General features: G+C 37.8%; 1 protein-coding gene across 4 annotated transcripts in view; it reads left to right on the top strand.

The window, feature by feature from the left end:
• Positions 1-20082, top strand: part of LOC124135597 — a 58597-nt gene that overhangs the window by 10433 nt on the left and 28082 nt on the right. The window contains exon 1 of one of the 4 annotated variants that reach the window (XM_046500987.2): positions 15177-15310. The exons of 2 other annotated variants lie outside the window; for them this stretch is intronic. The gene's annotated coding sequence lies outside the window, so the exon portion shown is untranslated. Of the gene's footprint in view, positions 1-15176; positions 15311-18258; positions 18331-20082 lie in introns of those variants that run through there. One more of the 4 variants, XM_048399678.1, reaches the window with a different exon arrangement.

The raw sequence follows: 20082 nt of genomic DNA, 5'->3' as shown, positions 1-20082 counted from the left end.
AATGTTATGATTTTATTCTGTGTAGTTTCATTACATCTTTTATGTTGTATCTTATGCTGATGTGCTTTCTAGTTCAGCGATTTCTTTGTTTAGGTTTCGTATCATGCTAATGATTTGTTTTAGTGATTCAAAGTATGACTTTATATATATAAGAATGTATATGTTATCCAATGTTGAAGTATCTGTAATTTTAAGGTTTAAATGATTTCATAGGACTCAAAGGTGCACTGGTATATAGGGGTCTTGTTTGTGCCACAACTTCGTTTGGTGCCATATTTTATGCGTTAAACAAAAAACGAAATATTGCTTTTGGTGTAGCTCACTTAAAACTGAGGTAGTTTCTAGTGTAGCTCACCTACAATTGAGGCACTTTCTTGAGCAGTTTGCCTATAGTGCATATTGCACCCCTACCGCTTACTGTAACCATGATACCCAGGACATATTTAGAGAGTAGTGACAATTTCTAAGACGTGAAATGTACATAATGAATATAGGTCTTTAATAAGCACACATAAATTTTGAGATAATATTTCACTCTAACTTGTACCAGTGTAGCACAACCTACTAACTGAATATAGACTCGAGGCTCCCTATCAACACATCTAAAAGTAAATTAAGAAGATACATTTTATAACATTAATAAAATTTTAAGAAAATTAGAATTTTCTGAAATCCTTTTACAGAAAAATTGGCAATGTCTCTTGAAATTCAGAACTTCAAATCATGAACTACAAGTCAAACTGAGAAGATAGAGACACCTGTGACACCTTTGTCACTGTTCTCCTCCTGAGCAGTCATAGAAACCAAGCTTCTATATCTTGGCTATAAAGATAAAGGATGATAAATATATTTATGAAAAAGAAAGTTAGGAAGGAAATAAAACTGGTAGTTCAAAAAGTATGAATTGAAAGGATAATTGAGTTGAGTCCCATTGAGTTACTGGACCTTCATACACTTTAACCCTTGGTGGGTGGGTGGGGCAGACTTCACACATTGTACCCGTGTTGACAATCAAATCCGGCCCAGACCTTCATACACTTTAACCCTTGGTGGGTGGGTATAGCAGACTTCACACATTGTACCCGTGTTGACAATCAAATCCGGCCCAGGCCTTCATACACTTTAACCCTTGGTGGGTGGGTGGGGCAGACTTCACACATTGTACCCGTGTTGACAATCAAATCCGGCCCAGGCCTTCATACACTTTAACCCTTAGTGGGTGGGTATAGCAGACTTCACACATTGTACCTTTGTGACAATCAAATCCGGCCCAGGCCTTCATATACTTTAACCCTTGGTGGGTGGGTATAGCAGACTTCACACATTGTACCCGTGTTGACAATCAAATCCAGCCCAGGTCTTCATATACTTTAACCCTTAGTGGGTGGGTATAGCTAACCTTCACACATTGTACCCGTGTTGACAATCAAATCCGGCCCAGGCGTTCATACACTTTAACCCTTGGTGGGTGGGTATAGCTAACCTTCACACATTGTACCCGTGTTGCCAATCAAATCCGGCCCAGGCCTTCATATACTTTAACCCTTGGTGGGTGGGTATAGCAGACTTCACACATTGTACCCGTGTTGACAATCAAATCCGGCCCAGGCGTTCATACACTTTAACCCTTGGTGGGTGGGTATAGCAGACTTCACACATTGTACCCGTGTTGACAATCAAATCCGGCCCAGACCTTCATACACTTTAACCCTTGGTGGGTGGGTATAGCAGACTTCACACATTGTACCCGTGTTGACAATCAAATCCAGCCCAGGTCTTCATATACTTTAACCCTTAGTGGGTGGGTATAGCTAACCTTCACACATTGTACCCGTGTTGACAATCAAATCCGGCCCAGGCGTTCATACACTTTAACCCTTGGTGGGTGGGTATAGCTAACCTTCACACATTGTACCCGTGTTGACAATCAAATCCAGCCCAGGTCTTCATATACTTTAACCCTTGGTGGGTGGGTATAGCAGACTTCACACATTGTACCCGTGTTGACAATCAAATCCGGCCCAGGCGTTCATACACTTTAACCCTTGGTGGGTGGGTATAGCAGACTTCACACATTGTACCCGTGTTGACAATCAAATCCGGCCCAGGTCTTCATACACTTTAACCCTTGGTGGGTGGGTATAGCAGACTTCACACATTGTACCCGTGTTGACAATCAAATCCAGCCCAGGTCTTCATATACTTTAACCCTTAGTGGGTGGGTATAGCTAACCTTCACACATTGTACCCGTGTTGACAATCAAATCCGGCCCAGGCGTTCATACACTTTAACCCTTGGTGGGTGGGTATAGCTAACCTTCACACATTGTACCCGTGTTGACAATCAAATCCAGCCCAGGTCTTCATATACTTTAACCCTTAGTGGGTGGGTATAGCTAACCTTCACACATTGTACCCGTGTTGACAATCAAATCCGGCCCAGGCGTTCATACACTTTAACCCTTGGTGGGTGGGTATAGCTAACCTTCACACATTGTACCCGTGTTGCCAATCAAATCCGGCCCAGGCCTTCATATACTTTAACCCTTGGTGGGTGGGTATAGCAGACTTCACACATTGTACCCGTGTTGACAATCAAATCCGGCCCAGGCGTTCATACACTTTAACCCTTGGTGGGTGGGTATAGCAGACTTCACACATTGTACCCGTGTTGACAATCAAATCCGGCCCAGGTCTTCATACACTTTAACCCTTGGTGGGTGGGTATAGCAGACTTCACACATTGTACCCGTGTTGACAATCAAATCCAGCCCAGGTCTTCATATACTTTAACCCTTAGTGGGTGGGTATAGCTAACCTTCACACATTGTACCCGTGTTGACAATCAAATCCGGCCCAGGCGTTCATACACTTTAACCCTTGGTGGGTGGGTATAGCTAACCTTCACACATTGTACCCGTGTTGCCAATCAAATCCGGCCCAGGCCTTCATATACTTTAACCCTTGGTGGGTGGGTATAGCAGACTTCACACATTTCCCTGTGTTGACAATCAAATCCGGCCCAGGCCTTCATATACTTTAACCCTTGGTGGGTGGGTAGAGCAGACTTCACACATTGTACCTGTGTTGACAATCAAATCCGGCCCAGGTCTTCATATACTTTAACCCTTGGTGGGTGGGTAGAGCAGACTTCACACGTTGTACCCATCATCATGCACTTTAACCCGCGGACACTCAACTGGCTCAAAGGATAAGAAAGAATAATGTTCAGTTAGAAACACCTGTGTGATGAGTCAACAAGAATTCCTCCTGTTGCTTAAGTGATAACTGATTCATTAGTCTGTGACATTTATGTCACCTTCTGTGTTAGACTGAACTCACCTCAGTTTTAACTACCAGTATGTACGTTTTTTTGTCTAAATGATAAAAACTATTGTGCACAAATCCGACATAGTTGAAGGTAAGCAATGCATAGCAGCTGCAGGCTACAGACATGGAATGACGCAGGCACACTGCTGAATTACTGATTAATAACAGACCCAGTCATTTGTTTCCTGGCTCAAATGTTTTGATGAGCAGGCTCGGAGTATTTAGAGTGTTTCAGGGTCATCATCATCATCATCATCATCATCATTACCATAGCCAATGACAATAGGCCATTGGTTATAATGATGATGATGTTATTATAATGATAAAAATCCATTGGTTACACTATTATGATGATAAAGTTGTTTCATGTATAATGATAAAAAGATATTGGTTATATTGATGATAATGTTATGATGATAATAAACTGTTGATGATGATGATGATTTTGATGATGTACATGTACATATGTATACATTAACTTCATTGTAATAAAAGTTACAGATTTCCGCATTAGTTTTCAGAAATATCTAAGTGTCTTTAGCATTCACTTTCATAATTTCAATTTTCCCTTTGATAAGGAAGATGTTGTAATTTTATGTCTAAGTTCATCCAGTATTTAAGGGGGACACGGTGTTGTGTTTTTATAAAATCATGAAGATAAGTTTATCATCAACCAGAAAACATTTTACACGTATGGAAATTTGTTCCTTCATTCTGTGGTTGAGATTTTGAAATTTCCCACAGAGATAACAAATGCCTTAAGTTTGGTACAAATGTGTTAAGAGTTTTTAATGATGGAATTTGATACTGTTTGTTCCCACCTCCTTTGTGATTTAAGTGAAATGGATGTCGGGAGGCGGAGCTCCCAGGGATAGATTTATATCATGACTTTCATACGCTTTCAATCAGGAGGTGAAGACACGCTGATGAATGGTCGGGTAAGCCTGTCAGTTACACAGGTAAGCTCGTCAGTAGAACAGGTAGATATTTACCTGAGATAACCTTGGACTAACTTTTGAACTTTCATCTTTAAAGGTGAGTGTTGGTATTTATTAGAATAAGATTGAAAGATACAGTGAGTGGTCGGCATGTTTGTAGAGAGATTCTGTGGTAATTACGGTAAGGAAATGAATGGGTTGTGTGAGTTGAAGCATATCTAAGTGAATTAGATCTTGGATGTAGAGAGCAGTATGAAATCTGAACATTGTTAAAAACATTAAAGCCTGAAAAAGTGGTAATAGGTACAAAAAGTGTAACCATTAAAGAAAAAAGTATGTTTTATAGTTTAAGTACTATTGAATTAGCCTTGTATGTTTACGTTACTATGATTGCAAAGATTACAAAATAAATATAAATCGATTCTAAGTGTTAATATGTTTGGTTAAATGTTGAATGTTGAAGGACATGACATGGGTGGCCTTGATAAACTAAGGTTCTTTACAGGCTTGCCACAACCCTGTGATCAGTGGTTTGGATCTCAGATTCCTCCTCCTGTAATCCTATGTCTGTCAGCATTATACCCCTTGATCATTTCAAGCTTCCGGCAAAAAGGTGACACACTGTGATATACTCTGAAATACTGTTCAAAGTGGCGTTAAACATAACTCACTCGATCAATCACTGTATTAAATCTAATAACTAATATCATTCACTTCTACCTGTGTTACAGACTGGGGTAATCGCCATCACCATCTTCTTTTACTTCCTGGTATATACAACAACAAAACCATTTCCCCAATCATAAGAAATCTCTACTAAAAGCAAAGTCAATTGTATGATTCTGCCACTCTGGCACCTTAGTATCAAGATTGTTAGTGTAAAGTTTTGCTTGGGATGTCATCGGAAATTTTTTTTGTCCCAGTAAAACATAATTATGCTTCAGACTGTTGAAAAAAAGAATTGTCTGCCACACCAATTTATTGTTGGAATGTGTCTTTCTTATAATAATATTCAGGTACATAGTTTAATAAAACAAATATCCGGTGTTGCATCTGTAGTTGCAAAAATATCTGATCTCCAGACGAAACCCAGGCCCTTCCCAAAATATCAAATGGTTCCTTAGAAAACTGCAACAACTTTTTGACCTGTGTTACTAAGACATTTCAGAGGTTACACAAAACTCCAAATGAAGCAGCTTGGATTAAAATTATATTTAGGACTAAACTGCAATCTCTTGCTAAAAATGTTTGAGGTCTTTCCATTGACTGATGGTACATGAGAGGTTTGCATTTTCAGTATTAGACATTGAACATGAATCAGCTCCACAGATATCTCTAACATACTACAACCACTTACTGGACAGTGTTCCTGTGAGATAACTGACTGTAGTGGTGCAGGCGTGGGACCATCTTCAAGTGTTTAACCGCCCCCTGTTTACTTCTGATCAATTCCTCCATAAAATTGCTTGCTCCAAAGAATCTGAAAGCCATTCATAATCTTTCTGTGTCTTAGACAAATATATCAGTTTGTTTCAATATGATTGAATTTTTACTTTCGTTGTATGTGCTTCTGTGGGGTGGATCAAAGTACCATAGAAATGGCCTATTCATTATAATGTATGCTGCAAATTATTTTATTCTGATGTGAAATTCAAATTGACGGGTCAGGATTTTGACAAGCCTTGTCCAGCAGAACCATACATGATTACCGCAATAGACAGACCCCTGTAATAGACAACTGAGGTGTTTAACCAAGAGAAGAGGCAATCCTCAAAAGGCGTGAAAAAGAGAGAAATTAGAAGGATTTAAAAAGAAAAGAAATTAAATCTTCATTAAATCTTCATTGAATAAATGTATAGTTTCATTCTACTGAAATGTGAGATCCTCTACATTGGTGCATTTTATAAAACCCATTATTGTCACCCCAGGGATGGTATTTGTTAAAAGAGCAATATTTCTGAAAGCAACAAAAGGCCTACCAACACACTCCACCATCTCAAAGAGGATCTGGTGATTATAATGATAATGAACATGTGCTCAAGTCTTTTAAAATTCCATCTTTCTAACAGGTATGAAAGAGCCTAAAAACACATGATCGTACCTGCGTATCACCCGTCCACACTCATACCCATCCATCCATTAATATTGAGTAGTTCCCACCCCCGGGTAGCTTGTACCTTGACGGACACCATGGATCTGTTTACTGACCAAACACCACTAATAAAATCACCATCAAAGTGGCCAATGTTGTGCCTGGTCATTCCAGCGGCGTTTTGCTTCCTTGGAGTTCATAAATTTTCACAGTTGATTCACAAAATCTGAACAAATTTACCTTCAGTCGAAGGGGGGTTGGTTTATACAGTCGTGATATGTTAGCACATGCATAAACTTTACCAGAACAATGGTTGCTGTTATTATCATGAATACACTTGATATCGTATTTGAAGCGGAAATCCTTTATTTATCGAATTGTGGTTATATTTCCTGTAGAGTTCAAATGCCATTGTCGCTGATCACTGGGCAATAAACTCTGTGAGAGAGTAATAAAGGTAGAAGAATTGGTGATGTTTGACAGTGGGGGATTGTCAGATTTTCTCTGGAATTTCATTAACATTTATATGTGATTCGATTGACTGTTATCTTCAAAGTATAGTACATAAGGTGAATTGTTTGATAGGCATTACGTTTTCATAAAGTGTCTGAGCCATGGCTGGCTTTGTCACACATTTCTTTCGAGGAATTTTGTTGACATTGCTCGAAAGAAAAATATATTTTGTACCATGTTTTATGTATCACTGCCTTACAGACACATTGTGTTACAAGTGTCACTATAAATGTCAAAGAGAGTGATGTTTGTTGTTCTTTGGATAAACAGACACTTCTGGCCAACCATCGTCTTTTTTCAATTACAGCCTACCTTGGTATGGAAAAGATGTTTGATTTGGGGCTCACCTGAACCAGTTGTTGTTTGAAAGGGGAAAATTAAATTGTGAAATATCGTCAAAATCTTAAGGGTCTACGAAGCTGTAACTTCAGCAATACAATGGGCCTCAGATTTGCTCAAGTCAGAGGGGGACGCAGGATTTTGAAAAAAAGGGTGTGTGCACTTAATACCCACTTGAGGTGAGGTGAGGTGAAATAGGGTTTAACATTTTAACATTGCGTTGTGTGTGTGTGTTTTAGCCCCTTAATACCGAGCGCCAGACAGGGTAACAACAAGTACCATCTTTTAACGTTTTTTGTATGGCACGGCTGGCATTCAAACTCCGGTGCAGTAACATGAAAGGAGTCAGAATGAAAGGGGCAACCCTCTCTGGATCTGTCAGTGCAAGTCACTTTACGAAGAAGTGTAAGACCACAATGTGTATCCTCCCAAAATGTCTACAGCTGGAAACATGGTCGAGTGCACTGATGATACCCTCTTGTTGTCTTCATAATGGGTTTGTCTGACTGTGTCCCATAACTTCTCCACAAGAGATCAGTGATTTTGCTGAAGACAAATGACATTAGGACATTGCCTTAACTTTTTTATCACCTTTTGAGAGGAGATTTTTTAATATCATTGCCGAATTTGAAAAAGTCTTCAGACATTTTGATCGGTAATCACTCAGTGTCCTAGAAAATTACCTGATCTTAAACACTGGAGATGACAAGATTATTACTGGTTGATGTAGCTGATCCATTACTGATGATTGTGACATCAAACAAAACAATTAAAAGCACTAATTCTTAGCTTGTGATAGAATGTGGCAGAGTCTGTGTGTCAACCGTAGTAGATGCCCAACTGCCTCCAGGCAGGAGAGGGGTGATTTCAGTCCCTGGGTGAGATGCTCCGATAACTGACACAATCAGTTCTCAGTCTCCCAGTGCACACAAACTCATTAAAATCTGATCTTTTATTCTGATACGATTATGAGATGTCCTCGGATCTTGATGCAGAGAGGTATGTATCAGAGTGAAAGATCTGATTTTAATGAGATTGCCTGTACCCCAGTTACCTTCTTAGTGCCGCACCAACGTCGATCTTGATCCTGTGACTTGGGTTTGTTCAAGGCAGTGGAAGGTGTTAGACTCTTTGATGGTGCTATGCTACAGTGTTCTACATTGGAGTATTCACACTGCATTGACCTGATGACCAAAATTATTTCCACGATGTCCCAGTGCGGTTTCTTTGAAGCTTAATCCGTTTAACAGTTGTTGTTTTAATGGATTAAGACTTTGGGACCATGTTTAAGCGGTGTTATTGGTCATGTTACTTATGTTAATTAGTGTAAAATTGTTGGTACTTTAAAAGGAAGGGTGATACGATAGACATCACTTGCGATGTTGGAAAGGCAGGAAATCAACATCATGCACTATACCGACAGTGCTTCTTATCTGCTCAAAAGCTGAATGTCAAAAACAACATGTCTGAGAAATTTGTCTGAGTATTTGTATAGGGATATTGTTATGCAAAATAATGAAAATAAAATGTGAGGTACATATATGCTCATTTAGGCTATGTAAGAAAACATTTAATTTGGGGAACAGTGAATCATTTAGGCTTTAAAGATACCCACCCCGCCCCCACCCCTCTTAATCCTGATTAAGCAAGACACCTGAATGATTGATTTCGAAAAGAATTGTATGATGTCCTAGTTGGGTATTAATGAAAAACAGTTGGTCACCGTCCTGCAAATAAACCAATACATTAACTGTGAAAATGGGTATGGGATTAGATTGACCTTGTCACCTTTTACTTGATGTGGAATATCAACTACCGGAAATTCATTTAATAGTGAAAAATTGTTGGCCTTGGGATTTTTCTGTTCTGTGAATTTAATTTGACAGATAATTGAAAGATTTGACTCCAGTTTGAAGAATTATGCATTGAGGCATAAATATTGATGAGACTAACAACGCAGGGTTTTCCTGATGTCTGAAATATTATACAAGGATGTGAAACATTGAATACTTGTGTCAGTTATGATACATTGGAGCTACACAAATATATAACATACTCCTTACAATATCAAACACATTATTTGAGAGGGAAAATGGCTTCACACTTCTTCGGGAATTTTGCAGGTGTTGGAAGATCCATCACAGAAAGATGGCGCTGTAAGTGACTGCTTTTGTACAAGTCGATGTTTGTTAATGAAAGACTACACTAAAATACCATCAATACATAAAGTCATACAATATCGGTAACTGACTTAAGCCAGTTGTTGGACATTAACGATATTTATAACGATTCTTGTTTCTATTTTTATTTCCCAACACCCTCCAATATCAGGACTAAGTTAGGCAGCAATTCAATAGTTCAATGTGGGATAAAAAATTAATTCTTTAAGTAGTGCCGCATCCCAACCCTACCATTCCCCCACCCCCCAAAAGCTAAATGAGAATTTTTTCTCTTCAAAGAGATTCTTTGTCACCCAAATCCTGCCTCACACTGAAGCTGGTGGAGCTACAGCGCTTCGTCAACTTACATACAGTCTCTGAAATAAAGTTATGTATGGGGTGACATTAAGATAATTCTATAAAGGAATCTTCGAGGATTAAAAAAACACCTCAAGACTATTTCAGGAGATGAAAAGGGAATGAGTATATAGGCTGCTGGATCTAAGGAGGGGATGAGAAAGGAATGTATGTTATTGTTTTCTAAAAAATATGCTCAAGGGGGTATCCTCCCATTTGTCAATGGTTTAAGACAACATGGGTTCTGGTTGAATGGATTTGTAATTACACTGCTGATACCTAACTTAGTGGAATGGTGTGTTATCTGATATAAAAAACAACACATTTTGCAAATTCTATTTCCCTAAGGCCAGCCATGATGAGTAGTAATTAGGGACCCGACCCTACCCGACTAGCCGCTGTAGGTCTCATGAGATAGGTACAAAATGTCCATTTGGGAATTGTTATACCGGAACCCTGGCAAAAATATTTAGATACACATGTAAAACGATCTGGTCATGCATACACTGAAGTTGACGGAAGTTTTGTCTTTTTTCAAACATATAAAGTCAGAAGGAATGGTTGCATAGTCAGAAAGAAATGAGATCATTATTCACTTATAATGTAAACATAAAGTTCTAGATAATTTTTGCCATTAAACAATATATCACATGACTAATCAAGGATCCGGGTTGTTCTGTATGTACCCGGGCCCTACTGAGTACCTACCCAACACGAATACCTGAGTTACCTGTCCCAGCACTGGTAGTAATTAAAGCACATTCTTCTTCTTCTCCTTCTTCTCATTCTTCTTCTTCTCCTCCTTCTCCCCTTCTTCTCCTCCTTCTCCCCTTCTTCTCCTCATCCTACTTCTCCCCCTTCTCACCCTCCTCCTTCTCCCCCTCCTCCTTCTTCTCCTCCTCCCCTTCTCTTCCTTCTACTTCTTCTCCTCATCCTACTTCTCCCCCTTCTCACCCTCCTCCTTCTTCTCCTCCTCCTTCTTCTTCTTCTTCTCCTTCTTCTTCTTCTTCTTTTTGGGTGCATATATTGGCCCATCTATCCCCAGTAGTTTGAGGTTTAGACATAGCTACTGACTGTAGTTGCCTGTAGGGTTGGGTTTTCTGTTTTAGTGACTTCGAATTCTGATGTTAAAGCAGTACTAACTTTGGGAGGTTTAAATTCACGTATGACAAGGGATAACCCCTGGGGTCTGAATGAGAGACTTACATTCGAGTATGTCATATAGACTTTTGTTTTCACACAACTTGTACTTATACCTATGACAGAGATGACGTAAAGTTTTATAGATTAATAATGACACGAATGAGATGTTTTTTATTAACATGAACTGATTTTGTCAGATAGGAAATTTACCACCTGTATGAATTAATATTTTTTGTCCAACATCAAACCTTTTAACTTTTCCCTAACTTCTGTCATGAGAGATATCTGATCCATTATTTCACAGCTGGCCTTTGACAAATGTCTGATCCTTCAGTGTCAGCCATTCAGCAAGGCAGTGTCAACATGATCACTTATGTAAAGTTACTTAACTCGGGTAATAGGGTCCTCTCAGCCTTTACGTTCCCCTGATGAGATCTTCTCTTGTTTCATATGGCTATTGTCAGGAACAAAACCCTTGTTGATATTATCCATACAACAATATAGAAAGGTTTGTTGTGATAACTTGACTAATTTTCAACTCAACTTGATACGAACATGGCAGGCTCAATGTTATTGTGGTAATGGGTCGGTTGAGTGTTACGGTACAAATTGTTATCAAAAAGACAGGAAATATGGCTTTATCTTTAGTATTGAAATTCAGTTTATGGGTCATGTGTCTCCTAAATCATGTTCCATTTGGTGACATCCTACAGAATGCCGTATGTTTGATTAAGTCAGAATGATGTCATGATAATCTTTGACATTCTTTGGAGATTGAATTACACGAAAAGATTAAATAGGATAACGTTTGATCAGGGTATAGATACTTGAAATGTAAAAAAGGATGAGACATGTTTCTAAAAGAATTTTTGTATTATTTTGAAGACATAAAAACATGTTTCTTGTGGTTTTCTTTGTTCTTTTTCCTTGAAAGATCCTTTTGTGAATGCAGGTGGTTTTCCATTCATTGAAAACCAAGGTGCTCACATAATTTGATATACCTCGCGAAGTAAGACCAGGTTCATTACAATATTCATATTGATTATCAATCAGATTGTAATCACTTGGAGCCGCCATTTTGTTTGAAGCAAATGCAAGTGATATCAGAGGTCGAATCTGATTGGTCAATAGGAGGACATGGAAAGGACATTATTCGTAATAGCCACTGGAGGCGCTATGATCAAATGCAGAAATTCTGGCCTAGTTTAGCAAGGGTGGAAACTGGACTTTTACATTCAGTTAATTCCCTTGCCTTGGGAAGATGGGTCAATATGCAATAGGCAGCCACCAAAAATAAATGTTGTCAGGGTGGTAGTGAAGGTGTGACCATTATACAAATAAACTGCTTTTTTTCACACACATTTTTATTTCCTTTTTTAACTAAGGAAATAAGGATAAACTCATCTGTAAAAGAAGACATAAATCTGGCCTAAGTATGAATTAGTAAATTAAATCTTTCTCTCACCATAATTCTCCCATGGTAAAGTTGTTTAAGCTGTAAAGGGCAGAATCATCACACTTCTGTGGTACCTAAAAAATACAAACCAACATTTCAATATGACAAGAGAGAGCTCTAGGCAGCCTACAAAAGCTCAACATGTCATGTAAACTTGGAATTATTCTGTATGATATGTAAACTGACTAAAACAATGCCAATCTCACCTCCCTGAAGATCCAGCTACAGAGATCATCCAATTAACCAGGCTAGCTTATCTCTAATCTGCTAACCACAATTCAATAAAACAACAGCCAATCTAACTAAACGGGTTCAGAGTGAAGATGTTTACAATAATTATGCACCAAGTACATTTAGCTCAGCCATGACATGTAGGAAATCGTCAATCTCAGTGCTGTCAATCAAGCACATCACACCTGATGACATTTTCCTAGCAAGTGCCCTAATTAGGCTGTTGTTTTTCACTGTGCATGAACGACATGGCAGTGTCGGCAATGGGACTTCTATATACATTGTTGGATCAGTTAAGTGATGTGTATACATAGCTAATAGCGTTGTTGATAGCTTGTCAACACACATTTATAGATGCTGTTGACAGCTGAGTTGTAGGAAGCTGTAGAGGGCAGAAAAAGCTGGTTGGAAAGTTGTGCTTGTCAGTGTTGTCGGGAGAGGTTGATGGATGAACTTCATTTCTGATTTGGATTCCGTGTACATGAACGGGAACGCTTGCAGGTGTGTGGGACTACCTTTGAAACATTTTAGTACATTCTGAACAGGTCTTATCATCCTTGTGTGTAAATTGATAGTGTTGTCCTCATTTTAAGTATTTGTAACCATTTCAGATCGTTTCTGTACATGTAGTTTTTCATCCATATTTTGAATACATATTTATGTGACCTTTTTAATACATTTGATGGTTTTATCTCCATTTTCAATATTTGTAAGTATTTTGGCCCATTATGATTATATTTTTTTTAGCTTTTCTTCAATTAGGATTATATTTTTAGTTGTCCACACATTCTGTTCTTTAAACAGTTTCTTTTAACTTTTTCAGCACTGTATTAATTCTTTCCCACATTTTCTGTATAATCTGAATACTTTTCTCACATTTTCTGTGTTTTTTAACCTTTTGTCTCAATTTTCAAGTTTGAGGATCTTTCATGTGTTTGTGCACCTAATATACTGTTAACAGAACAGACAGCTATTATCACTGTTTGATTGAATTCAGAATCAGCAGTATATCTCTAGTTCAGATTTGCAGGACTCTGTTCCAGAAAACGATCGTAGAGCTCCAACTGTCGGAAGTCTATGTTAAAGCATGAGAGTTACAATCACCTTAGCGCTAAGATTGCTTTGTGGAATGGGCCCGGATCAGCCAAGGAGCTCTGTAACTCAATACTTTGTTGACAGATAATATATGTGTTGAAAACATACTCTGAAAATTAATGAGATGTATCGCTTGATTAGACAACAATCTATGGTATGTTAGCTTCATCGGCTAACATCATGCTTGCATGGACCCCAACATGTTAGTCTACATCTCGATAAATTCTGTCAACAGTAACCATTGTTCCAAATAGATTTGTCAGCTGCAATCAGATTTGTATATCTTACTATGTTCTATATTTTATATCATTATGGCACACTTTAGAACATATGCCTCACTTGTACAGTTATTTTATGACTGGCAGCATGGTTAAATTGTAAAGCCTCTTGTATGGCTAATGTTCGTTAGACCTTGACTAGGATTTAATGGTTTTGTAAGTATTACATTCGGTTGTTTGAATACACATTCAAAATCATTAATGAGAAAATTTCTATTGTTAAGATTTTGGCAGTGTGAAATGCGTTTGTTCTCTGATAGTATCTTGCTATGCAATCTGATTCAAAATTCCAAAACTTGTCAAATCTCTTTGGAAATGATATTATTGAGGAATGTACAAATTGTCTGAATTGTATAAAAAAATGTTTAAAAAAAGGACATCATATTTTAAATTCATTTGAAATGTGACTGTTTTCACTTTAAAGTATAAGAACAAACCGGTTATTTGCTTTGCAACTTGAATGTTTGTTTTATGCTGAAAGAAAATTGGATTGTCAAAATGTCAAATATCTGTTAAGGTTACAATTGTGAACCTTGACAAGAGTTAAGTAACTCAAGACTCCTAGAGAAGGTTAAAACGAAAATGACTGTGAAGAAAAGCTTGTTCTGACTTGAAGTATATGAAAAGAATTATTTGTATCATTAATGACCATTTTAAGACTTAACTTTGAAATACCAAGAGAAGGTTTTTAATATAATAGTGAAATAGATACTTGTTTGAAATATTTCCTTGTATAGAATTACAGGTGTGGTAGACTGTTCAGATACATACAATACTATTTTCTTTTATTTTGAATGAATCTAAATGGATACATTTCGATAATAAGACACATGTAGATAAATATTTTATTTTAAGTAAACTACACCTGGCAATGATGCAAGCTGCACTAACCAAGTATGTAAACGATTCCTTCACACCTGTCAAAACCATTATGCCTTTGATCTCCTCTAACGAACTTGAGGTGATTTACAAACATTGCTTGCGTGAGTGGATATCTTGGTACAAAGGACGATTGTTTTTCTGTGGATAGAATTTCAGTATTGTGGAGCAGAAAATCTCTACATTTCACAAAATTGCCTGACAGGTAGACATTTCTCAGGTGAGTTTGCTGCAATGAACAATGTTTACAATACATGCTACCAAGGCATTAGCTTGGCGTCCTTCAATATGAAGACGCAGAGAGATTGGCGCGTTGGCCTTTCACTGCATTGACATCGCTTCACAATTCGACCTGTCGTCCACGCGTACAGGCGGGTTATTATGTTCTTCTGGTGAGGGATGTAGCTGCGTAACCGGCAACACTGATGTGTAAATACTGCTGTGGTGTTTATCAGATGGGAGCTGTGTATTTTGCGAATTACCATGTGGTGGACATTTAGGTGAGCTAAGTTTAATCATTTCCTTTATTGATTCGTTAATGTAGATACATATAAGATATTGTAGTAGCGATGCATATTACTATTTATATTGCACTATAACCAATAATTATCTGTCTATGAGCATATCAGGTAAACCTTGCTAATTAGGATCCCTATTACTCTGCACACTTTACATTCTGGACAAATGTTAATGTGGATTAATATCCTCAAGATATTAAAGTATTGCATTTTCCAGTTTGTATTGCACTGTATCCAATAGTTTACCTGGCTATGAGCATATCAGGTAAACCTTGTTAATGAGGACCCCTGTTAATCTGGACACTTTGCTGTCTTGACAAACGTTAATGCAGATTTATATCCTCAAGATATTATAGAAGCAGTGCATGTGTGAATGAATATATCAGGTAAACCTTGTTAATGAGGACCCCTGTTAATCGGGACACTTTGCTGTCTTGACAAACGTTAATGCAGATTTATATCCTAAAGATATTATAGAAGCAGTGCATGTGTGAATGAATATATCAGGTAACCCTTGTTAATTAGGACCCCTGTTAATCTGGACACTTTGCTGTCTTGACAAACGTTAATGCAGATTTATATCCTCAAGATATTATAGAAGCAGTGCATGTGTGAATGAATATATCAGGTAAACCTTGTTAATGAGGACCCCTGTTAATCGGGACACTTTGCTGTCTTGACAAACGTTAATGCAGATTTATATCCTCAAGATATTATAGAAGCAGTGCATGTGTGAATGAATATATCAGGTAAACCTTGTTAATGAGGACTCCTGTTAATCTGGACACTTTTCTGTCTTGACAAACGTTAATGCAGATTTATATCCTCAAGATATTATAGAAGCAGTGCATGTGTGAATGAATATATCAGGTAAACCTTGTTAATGAGGACCCCTGTTAGTCTGGACATTTTGCTGTCTTGACAAACGTTAATGTAGATTTATATCCTCAAGATATTATAGAAGCAGTGCATGTGTGAATGAATATATCAGGTAAACCTTGTTAATTAGGACCCCTGTTAATCTGGACACTTTGCATTCTTGACAAACGTTAATGTAGATTTATATCCTCAAGATAATATAGAAGCAGTGCATGTGGAAATGCATATATCAGGTAAACCTTGTTAATCCGAACCCTTTAATCTGGACATGCAGTGACAATCGATGTAATGAAAATAATTTACTAAATACATCATGGTCTGAATAATAGGTTACCTTGATGAATGTAGTTGAAACAAGGATGTCTGGATTTAAGAGCCTGCATTTTGTTCTGGCCTGCAAGTATTTGTTGATTGCCATTCCTGTTCAAGTATACTACTCAAAAGAACACCAAATTCTTTCAAAATATAATTATAAGTAATATGTCATGAAATCAGATGTTTTTTAACTTCTTTTGAGTAAAATACATAGAAAAGTTTGAACAAGACATGATTGTTTAGTTGGTGTAATATCAGTCACACTAATACTTGTATTTAAGGATGTTGATTACATATACTATATGATATTGGACTCTGTTATAAAATAATCATTAGTTCTATCCACCCCTGAGATCTGATATTTGAAATTTGGTCTGATACCAGAAATTTGAGAGATGAGACAGAGTTAGGTCCTGAGACGAGGGAAAGCATAAATTTCTACCAATAGACCGGTCACATTTAGATACCCAGTCAAACATGAACGGTGAGAGGGAATCATGAATATAATTTATGTATTCTGACAAAATGCCAATACAGAGAGTCCCAGTTTCCTATACCAGTGCTAGCAATTAAAGGGGTCCTGGGTTCTTGAATTTAGGCACCGACTAAACTTTTATCATTAAACCTTATTGGTCATGACAAATGTTCTTTCATCCTTAGTTTCAATTTAGCATTCGCAGTGACATTTTCCAGATTATCGTTATCTCTCATTTATCAAATGACAGGTATATTTATTTACATTAAGTGTTCCCAAAAGTTATTGTCATGAAGGCGAGGTTTGCAGGCTACTGATGTTTGGGCTATTTGGGTTTGTTTCCCCAAAGGATCGTGGAGCTACGATTGTCGTAACTCCCATATTTTAACATAGACTTACGATAGTCGGAGCACTACGTGAAGGCTGCTTTGTGAAATTGGGCCCTAACAGAGCTCACTTGCACAAAGTGATCTTAGCGCTATGACTATCATAAGTTTATGTTAAAGTATGGGAGATACGAACATCCTTTCGCTAAGATAGCTTTGTGCAAGTGGGCCAAGGTCTTCACAAAATTCTATACTTTTACAGTAGTTTTATCATTCCCGGTGAGGTGAGAAGAGTGTAGCATTCAAACACCTCATCAGGAAGAGGGACAGGAGGGTAGCTCAGCGGTTAAAGTGTTGGTCTGTCATGTTGAAAAACCTAGGTTTGATACCCCAACGGGTACAATGTGTGAAGCCTATTTTTCTTGGGATTGACATTGCATTGAACCCTACACACTCATCAGGAAGCATCAGAGCATTTGACTGAGTCGGCCAGGAGTTGTGATTCTAAGGTGTCCAAATATTATTTGACTTTTCTAACAATAGGAATTGTGTTTTTGATTTGAAATATGCTCCAAGGCGGAGACTCTCTGTTGGGTGTCAAGCTGCCTGCTAAAGGATGAACCTGTTCAGTCAACATCAGCCGTGTGCTACATCTCATAGAACAAACCCAAGAGGCAAAAATTTACTGTGATATCTTGGTATTGTTCAATGCAGGAAAAATCTGAGCTGGCCAACCTTTATTGAGGACATGGAATATCTTCCTGTGTTATTGTTTGAATAAGGGAAATGAAAAAGTGTAAAACTTGAATCCTAAGGCCACAACAAACTGACACCTGATTCACTGAAATCACTTCCGCCTATTTTATATTGAAATGTTTTGATATTACAAAGAAGAAATACTATTTTTTTGTGGCCTATATGCAGGAGTTGACACAAGGAGTGGTATGCTATGAGACAACAGCTCATTTCAGACTAGTGGTTTTTGTAACTTACACCACTTGGGTGAGGTATGTCCATTGTTTCAGCAGGTGGTTTTCTTTATCACTGCCTGTTTCTGCAAGTGTCAAGGTTGGACAGTTATGTAGACATTTCGATTTGGATGAGAGGGTAGTAAGCCCTGGATGTTTGTTTGTTTGTTGTTTAACGCCATGCTCGGCAATATTCCAGCTATATGACGGCGGTCTGTAAATAATCGAGTCTGGACCAGACAATCCAGTGTTAAATATCATGAACATCGATCCACTCAAATGGGATAAGATAACATGCATCAACCAAGTCAGCGAGCCTGACCACCCGATCCCATGAGTCGGCACCTATGACAAGCAAGTGTGGATAGCTGACAGCTATTCTGACCTGGATCTTGCCGGGTGGCATCATGTTCATAGCCCACATGGTTTAGTAGGTTAGTGCCCATCTCTGTGATGATATGGAATCCATTTTCCCCTTGGAGGAGGCGCTGATATACTAAACCACATTTGGTAGGGATATTTTTATCTTTCCATTATACACAAAGTTGGTTCTCATGTGTCAAGTGTATATTTAAATATATCTGACATATCTGATTATCCGTATCAAAAGTTGAGCTGTATATATTAATAACTGGAGAAATATGATGTCTTGCGACTAGTGGACTAGTGATGGCGATGATTTACGAATCACAAAGAAAAAGTGTATAATTTTTCAAAATAAATGTCCCTCTATAAATTCCAAATTCCCATAAATCATTGAGTCCTTTAAGTCAACTCATGTAGATCTCTCTTATAGATACAGCTATAGAGAACATCCTTGTACCCAGTACCTACACCATCGAAGACGTGGGTGGTCTTCATATGTTCCCCATCACAGTGCCCACTACCTCCCAAATTGGGACTTAATTGCTTCTTTGAAATTGGATCAGAATCAGTATCATCTTTCATAATTCTGATCAGATTGTAGAAAAATGTTTTTTTATATCTGAATAAAGTTAAGTCAGGCTTAGGAATTTCATTGTGAGAGTGTTGTTAAAATCAAAGGTAAATGTTATTGATAACTTCCAGAATGGTGAACTGATAAATTTAGCGTTTGTGATATGCATTTTTATGACATTTTCTTAAAAATGTTAGCCATAAACTACAAATCATTTGAGGTTCTTATTGAGATTTAATGGTCTCACCGATGTGGGTGACTGCAGTTAATGTTCAGTTCCAGTCATGTTTTATAGTGATAGAAGACGGACATGTTGGAAGTGGACAGAGAAAGTTCATTAAGGATGGTCGAGGGTGCTTGAGATGTGTTGATGGACTTGGGCTTAATGTCTTATTTCTATTGTATGTTCTTGTGTGAGATAGGTACCAATGTAGAGCACAGTCATATTTGTAAACAGAAGTGTGACAATTATTAACATATAGAGAGTTGTAATTAACCCCTTTCCAAACTGCAACAGTCAAGCATGGACATGTCTTTGCTACTCATTTAGAAATTGAGTTATTTTAAAGTCAGTTTTTAGGTATTAAATTTCTTTTTTTAATGTTTTTTTGTCTGCTTTTTATTAAATGTCTGTTTTGAATTTTCTGATTACTTCATCAAGTCTTTATGAAAACAAACCCTGAATTAACCCATTAACAGCTTTAACTAACAGTCATCTGTTATTGTAGTGAGTGAGTATGGTTTTACGCCGCTTTTAGCAATATTCCAGCAATATCATGGCGGGGGACACCAGAAATGGGCTTCACACATTGTACCCATGTTGGGAATCCAACCCGGGTCTTTGGCGTGACGAG

Source organism: Haliotis rufescens, unplaced genomic scaffold (assembly GCF_023055435.1).
Source record: "Haliotis rufescens isolate VD_foot unplaced genomic scaffold, xgHalRufe1.0.p SCAF_2, whole genome shotgun sequence".
NCBI classification, from domain to species: Eukaryota; Metazoa; Mollusca; class Gastropoda; order Lepetellida; family Haliotidae; genus Haliotis; species Haliotis rufescens.
This window is presented reverse-complemented; position numbering and strand designations above follow the sequence as displayed.